Source organism: Bufo gargarizans, chromosome 4, assembly GCF_014858855.1.
Source record: "Bufo gargarizans isolate SCDJY-AF-19 chromosome 4, ASM1485885v1, whole genome shotgun sequence".
In the NCBI taxonomy this organism is placed as follows: domain Eukaryota; kingdom Metazoa; phylum Chordata; class Amphibia; order Anura; family Bufonidae; genus Bufo; species Bufo gargarizans.
Window position 1 is genome coordinate 190,476,785 of NC_058083.1, and position 6,614 is coordinate 190,483,398.

At 38.4% G+C, this 6,614-nt stretch overlaps 1 long non-coding RNA gene across 1 annotated transcript; it reads left to right on the top strand.

Moving 5' to 3' along the window:
- The first annotated feature begins 805 nt into the window (after window positions 1-805).
- On the top strand, window positions 806-6,092 carry LOC122934120. The gene is made up of 3 exons (XR_006388633.1): window positions 806-935; window positions 5,379-5,575; window positions 5,959-6,092. It is a non-coding gene; the product is annotated as an uncharacterized LOC122934120 (long non-coding RNA).
- The last annotated feature ends 522 nt before the right edge of the window (window positions 6,093-6,614 follow it).

A 6,614-nucleotide genomic window follows, 5' to 3' on the forward strand; every position in this document is an offset into this window, starting at 1 on the left:
CTCAATCTTCAAGCGGATCCGTCCCCCATTGACTTTACATTGAAAGTCTGAACGGATCCGCGCAGGCTACTTGCGCACTTGCGAATTTTTTTAAAGTTATTAATGCAGACGGATCCGTACTGAACGGAGCCTCCGTCTGCATTAATATGAGCGGATCCGTTCAGAACGGATCCGCCCGAACGCTAGTGTGAAAGTAGTGGCATCCGTTCATCATAGAGTTCCATTGAAACAAAAAAAATGTACACTTATTTTTACCATTTTAAAAAACGCATACTTTTATTTTTTTACCGGACGAGCAGGATACAAGAACGTGGTGTGCTGCTTTTTTGTATCCCTTTTTTTTTTTTTTTACATATACAGCAAACGAAGGCATTAAGTGTGATATGAACCCAGCCTTACTGCCTAGTATTAGCTTTGTCTACATGATAACGCTGACTTGCTGAAGTGAAGCAACTCCTTTAATAATCATTTTAACACCTACCTGTAATAAATGGAAGGATTTGTCACAATGTGTTGCCCTTTTCTGACTTTAGGTTGATATTTCACAATTTCTCAGAAGATGATTATAATCAGGAGGCTTCAAACTGCTGAAAGTGACAAGAATGTTATAGATGAGTACAACCTAAGCACACGAGCCATCAATGATCTCAGTGTGTTATTTGTGGATTCCTCAGCATAATAATAAGCTCCTACTCGTGTATTATGTTAAAAATGATGCATCAGTCACTGAATAATTCAGCATCTTGAAAACCCTAATCATTATCCCCTAACCTAAGGAACTCTTTTGTTTTGTGTCCAAAGGAGAACTTGGCAAAAGAAGGCTGCTGGGCAAGAAAAGTATCGGAGTCCTCTCCTGTCCAACAGCCGATTTGTCAACCGCAAAGAGCTATGTCATAGAGTTCTTCACCCTTGATCCTCTAGCAAATACTTTATTGGTAAATTAATTTCACTGGTAGATCACAACTAATCTGTAAATCTGAGTTATGAAAATAATTTTATGGCATGCTGTAATTACTGATTGGTGGGGCTACCTATGACCACAAGAACTGTGGGTCAGTATGACATGCACACTTCACTTATTTGGGCATTCACAGGGCCAAAACCGACAAAATAATTCAAGTATGTATTCAGCCTTACAGGTCGATGTTAGCGTCAAGAACAAGAGCACTCTTTTTATACCCTCATCAGCTGATTCCATATAGATTTGTCTACAGAACCTGTTCTATTAAACGCTTAAACAAGTAGAACCCCCCCGACAGAGTGGAGAGGGTGTCAGCAGTAAGTTTGTGTTGAAGTCACTGATTATTTTGCCCTTCCTCTGATCCGTCAGAACAACCCACAAAAAACGGATCCTGTCTGTGGAGCATCTGCCTTCACTCGGTCAGCATTTGCTCAGTAATCCATCAGTATTGGCTCAGTCATGAAGTGGGGAGGGTGGTAACAGCATGAGAAGTCCACAGAGTGGCCCTATGACATAGTGGTGAGGTGGAAGCAGCATGAGTGGACCGCAGAGTGGCACAATTACAGAGTCTGGAGGTGGCGGATGCAGCAGCATCAGGAGAAGGCCAACAAGTGGCACAATGACAGAGCCTGGAGGTGGCGGATGCAGCAGCATCAGTAGAAGGCCACCGAGTGGCACAATGACATAGTCTGGAGATCACGGATGCAGCAGCATCAGTAGAAGGCCGCAGAGTGGCACAATGACAGAGTATGGAGGTGGCAGATGCAGCAGCAGCTTCATGAGACCACCGAGTGGCACAATGACAGAGTCTGGAGATGGCAGCAGTATGAGAAGGCCACCAAGTGGCACAATGACAGAGTCTGGAAATGGCGTATGCAGCAGCAGCAGCAGCATCATGAGGCCACCGAGTGGCACAATGACAAAGTCTGGAGATGGCAGCAGTATGAGAAGGCAACCGAGTGGCACAATGACAGAGTCTGGAGGTGGCGGATGCAGGAGCAGCATCATGAGGCCACCGAGTGGCACAATGACAGAGTCTGGAGGTGGCGGCAGCATCAGGAGGTTGTCATTGTTTTCAAGTACTTTTTATATATAGTTTCAAAATATATATGTTTTCCTCACACTTTCAGACGTCACACGACGTCATTTGGTCCATGCAACAAAAGTTTTTCAGTCACCCATCATTTTTACCGAAAAAAACAAATTTGAAAGAAAAAATTTCACCACAACATCATTCGGTTCATACAGCAAAAGGAGTTTTGCAGTCACCCATCAATATTACCGAAAAAAACTATTATGAAATAAAAAAAAGTCACCAATGAAAGGATAACGTAATTCGGTTCATACAGAAGAAAGTGTACATTCACCCATCAAATTTACCCAAAATGTTTTTTTTTTTTTACTGACATACAGTTGCAAGAAAAAGTATGTGAACCCTTTGGAATGATATGGATTTCTGCACAAATTGGTCATAAAATGTGATCTGATCTTCATCTAAGTCACAACAATAGACAATCACAGTCTGCTTAAACTAATAACACACAAAGAATTAAATGTTACCATGTTTTTATTGAACACACCATGTAAACATTCACAGTGCATGTGGAAAAAATATGTGAACCCCTAGACTAATGATATCTCCAAGAGCTAATTGGAGTGAGGTGTCAGCCAACTGGAGTCCAATCAATGAGATGAGATTGGAGGTGTTGGTTACAGCTGCCCTGCCCTATAAAAAACACACCCGTTCTGGGTTTGCTTTCCACAAGAAGCATTGCCTGATGTGAATGATGCCTCGCACAAAAGAGATCTCAGAAGATCTACGATTAAGAATCGTTAACTTGCATAAAGCTGGAAAGGGTTATAAAAGTACCTCCAAAAGCCTTGCTGTTAATCAGTCCTTGGTAAGACAAATTGTCTATAAATGGAGAAAGTTCAGCACTGCTGCTACTCTCCCTCGGAGTGCCCGTCCTGTAAAGATGACTGCAAGAGCACAGCGCAGACAGGCTCAATGTGGTGAAGAAGAATCCTAGAGTGTCAGCTAAAGACTTACAAAAGTCTCTGGCATATGCTAACATCCCTGTTAGCGAATCTACGATACGCAAAACACTAAACAAGAATGGATTTCATAGGAGGATACCACAGAGGAAGCTACTGCTGTCCAAAAAAACCCATTGCTGCACGTTTACAGTTTGCACAAGAGCACCTGGATGTTCTACAGCAGTACTGGCAAAATATTCTGTGGACAGATGAAACCAAAGTTGAGTTGTTTGGAAGAAACACACAACACTATGTGTGGAGAAAAAGAGGCACAGCACACCAACATCAAAACCTCATCCCAACTGTGAGGTATGGTGGTGGGGGCATCATGGTTTGGGGCTGCTTTGTTGCGTCAGGCCCTAGACGGATTGCTATCATCGAAGGAAAAATTAATTCCCAAGTTTATCAAGACATTTTGCAGGAGAACTTAAGGCCATCTGTCCACCAGCTGAAGGTCAACAGAAGATGGATGCTGCAACAGGACAACGACCCAAATCATAGAAGTAAATCAACAACAGAATGGCTTAAACAGAAGAAAATACGCCTTCTGGAGTGGCCCAGTCAGAGTCCTGACCTCAACCCGATTGAGATGCTGTGGCATGACCTCAAGAAAGCAATTCACACCAGACATCCCAAGAATATTGCTGAACTGAAACAGTTCTGTAAAGAGGAATGGTCGAGAATTACTCCTGACCGTTGTGCACGTCTGATCTGCAACTACAGGAAAAGTTTGGTTGAAGTTATTGCTGCCAAAGGAGGTTCAACCAGTTATTAAATCCAAGGGTTCACATACTTTTTCCACCTGCACTGTGAATGTTTACATGGTGTGTTCAATAAAAACATGGTAACATTTAATTCTTTGTGTGTTATTAGTTTAAGCAGACTGTGATTGTCTATTGTTGTGACTTAGATGAAGATCAGATCACATTTTATGACCAATTTGTGCAGAAATCCATATCATTCCAAAGGGTTCACATACTTTTTCTTGCAACTGTACACCCCTATACACTTCAACAGAAATAACTGCAAGAGTTAACTGAGAATATATTTTTCTTGTTGGACTGAAATACGACCTTATATGCTTTTAGCAGAAATAACTGCAACATTGCAGTGCGTATATATTTTTCTTATTTTTCTTTTACTGTAATACGCCCCTATACGCTTTCAACAGAAATAACTGCAGAAGTGAAGTGAGAATATATTTTTCTTGTTGTACTGAAATACGACCCTATATGCTTTGACCAGAAAAAAATTAAAAAGTGAAGTGTGTATTAGTGTTGAGCGGGAGGTGCCATATTCGTTTTCGCGATATTTCGCGAATATTCGATTAAATATTCGACATATTCGTCGAAAACGAATATTCATCATTATTCTATTTGTCTCGAATAATATGCGATTTAATTATTTGCGTATTGCGATTTTCTTTACACTGTATAAGGCAACTTTCATATTGGTTGGCTATGTCTATGGCTAATATGTGTATTTTACGAATATTTGCTATATTGCTATAACTTCGATTTTTAGAATATTACGGATATTCTAAAATACGAAGTTACAGCAATATCACGAATATTCGTAAAATACACATAATTTAGCTAATATAGTGGTCTAAACTTTTTTTATAGTCTCATTTTTTGGTCTTTTCTGAACTTCATTTTTTTTTTACATTTGCACTATTAAAAAAATACTACAGCACTATATTAGCTAAATTGCAGTCTATATGTGTATTTTTCGAATATTCGCTATATTGCTATAACTTAGTTTTTTTTTAGAATATTCTTCATATTCTAAAAAACGAAGTTATAGCAAAATAGCGAATATTCGTAAAATACACATATAGACTGCTATTTAGCTAATATAGTGCTCAAATTTCTTTTTATAGTCTAATTTTTTTGTCTCTTCTGAGCTTTAGAAGAGACAAAAAAATTAGACTATAAAAAAGATTATAGTGCTATATTAGCTAAATTGCAGTCTATATGTGTATTTTACGAATATTCGCTATATTGCTATAACTTCGTTTTTTAGAATATGACTAATATTCTAAAAAAACAAAGTTATAGCAATATAGCAAATATATTTGTTACTTAGAATATTCGTATATATTTTTTTCAATCTGTACTGTTATTCCACTTTTGCAGACTGCTCCCCGACAAGCGTCCCCGTCACCATGGTAACGGCTGTGGGTTAGAATATATAATTGGATCTGAGTTTTCACGATCTCAGGTGACAGGGACGCTTGTCGGGGAGGTGTATGCCGAAGTTGATTAAATAACGAATATATTCGCTATATTACTATATATTCGTTTTTTCAAATATTCGTGGAATAATCGAAATATTGTTTTTTTTTTATTCGCTATCGCTGTCCCTAATTTAAATAAAGCAGGTAACGTAAATGTGCGTGAAAAAGCGCATGATGTAATTCACAGTACTAGAACCGCCCAGTGACGGTGACCAGTGTCTATAAAGCATTCATCATCACTATTTGAACTTTACAAGTGAATGACTACAATGGCTACTGGAAGTACGTCAAAGTTCAGACACATATTTGAGAAAGATGAGGACGACATCATATTAACTGTAAGTAATATTCTCTTAAAGCATATATGTTGTTTGTGTAGATATTGCATGGAGCACAATGATTGTTCTGTAGATCACGAATTCTGAAATATTCGTAGATGCGATTATTATCTATATTGATACGATTTTAATTTTTGGACTGAATGTCTCGAAGGGCATTCGGTCGTGTGCAAGTGGCGAAAGTGTCTAAAGTAGTTAATAAATATAAACTACCCAAAAAAATAACATTAAACTGTATCCGAACTATCTCTAATCTAAAAAACACTATAATGACCATAAACATGTGTAACTTGTATAAACATGTATAAACCTACTCCACACAATGCACTAATTCTCTGATAAACTAAATTACATTAATATTTTCTTTTCTTTTACACATACAGTAATCAATAAATGCCATAAACGAATGGCCAAGTACCAGAAGGAGCAAGAAAAGGATCGATTGGCTCTATATAAGCTTCTGCTGCGGGTTTCAAAAAAGGTTCGGAGGATGGATCAGTGGAACCGTAAAATAATAAAACATATAGTTGCATTTCATAAAAAAATAAAAATTAAATAAGCCAAAAATGAATGTTATTGTTAAAATGTTATTAAAAATATTTATCTGCCACAGACTTGATGTGTCTGATCTTAAAAGTTCTATCAGTCAGAGGAATGCGTCATGTCGTGTGTAGCTAATTTTGTACTTCTTTTTCTTGTTGTTTAAAAAAATAAATTTTTATTTAAACAAAAATTTTAGAAAGTCAAATAGTGTAATTTTTTTCATGTTAGCCCATTCCTGCTGCACACTTACAACATGATGCTGTCAGAGGTGTCTTGGTTTATTTTCGGTATTGTTCTGGTCTGGTAGGGGCCCATTCCTGGGAACAAATTCCTGCTGCACACTTCGAACATGCTGCTGGCTGCACACTTCGAACATGCTGCTGGCTGTCGTGCTGAGTTAGGCTGAGTTATGTGTAGCCCTTATACTGGACCCTTAACATCTACCTGGTGCTGATTCTGAAGTCTGTCCTCACCCTGAAGACTTATGTGTGGGCCT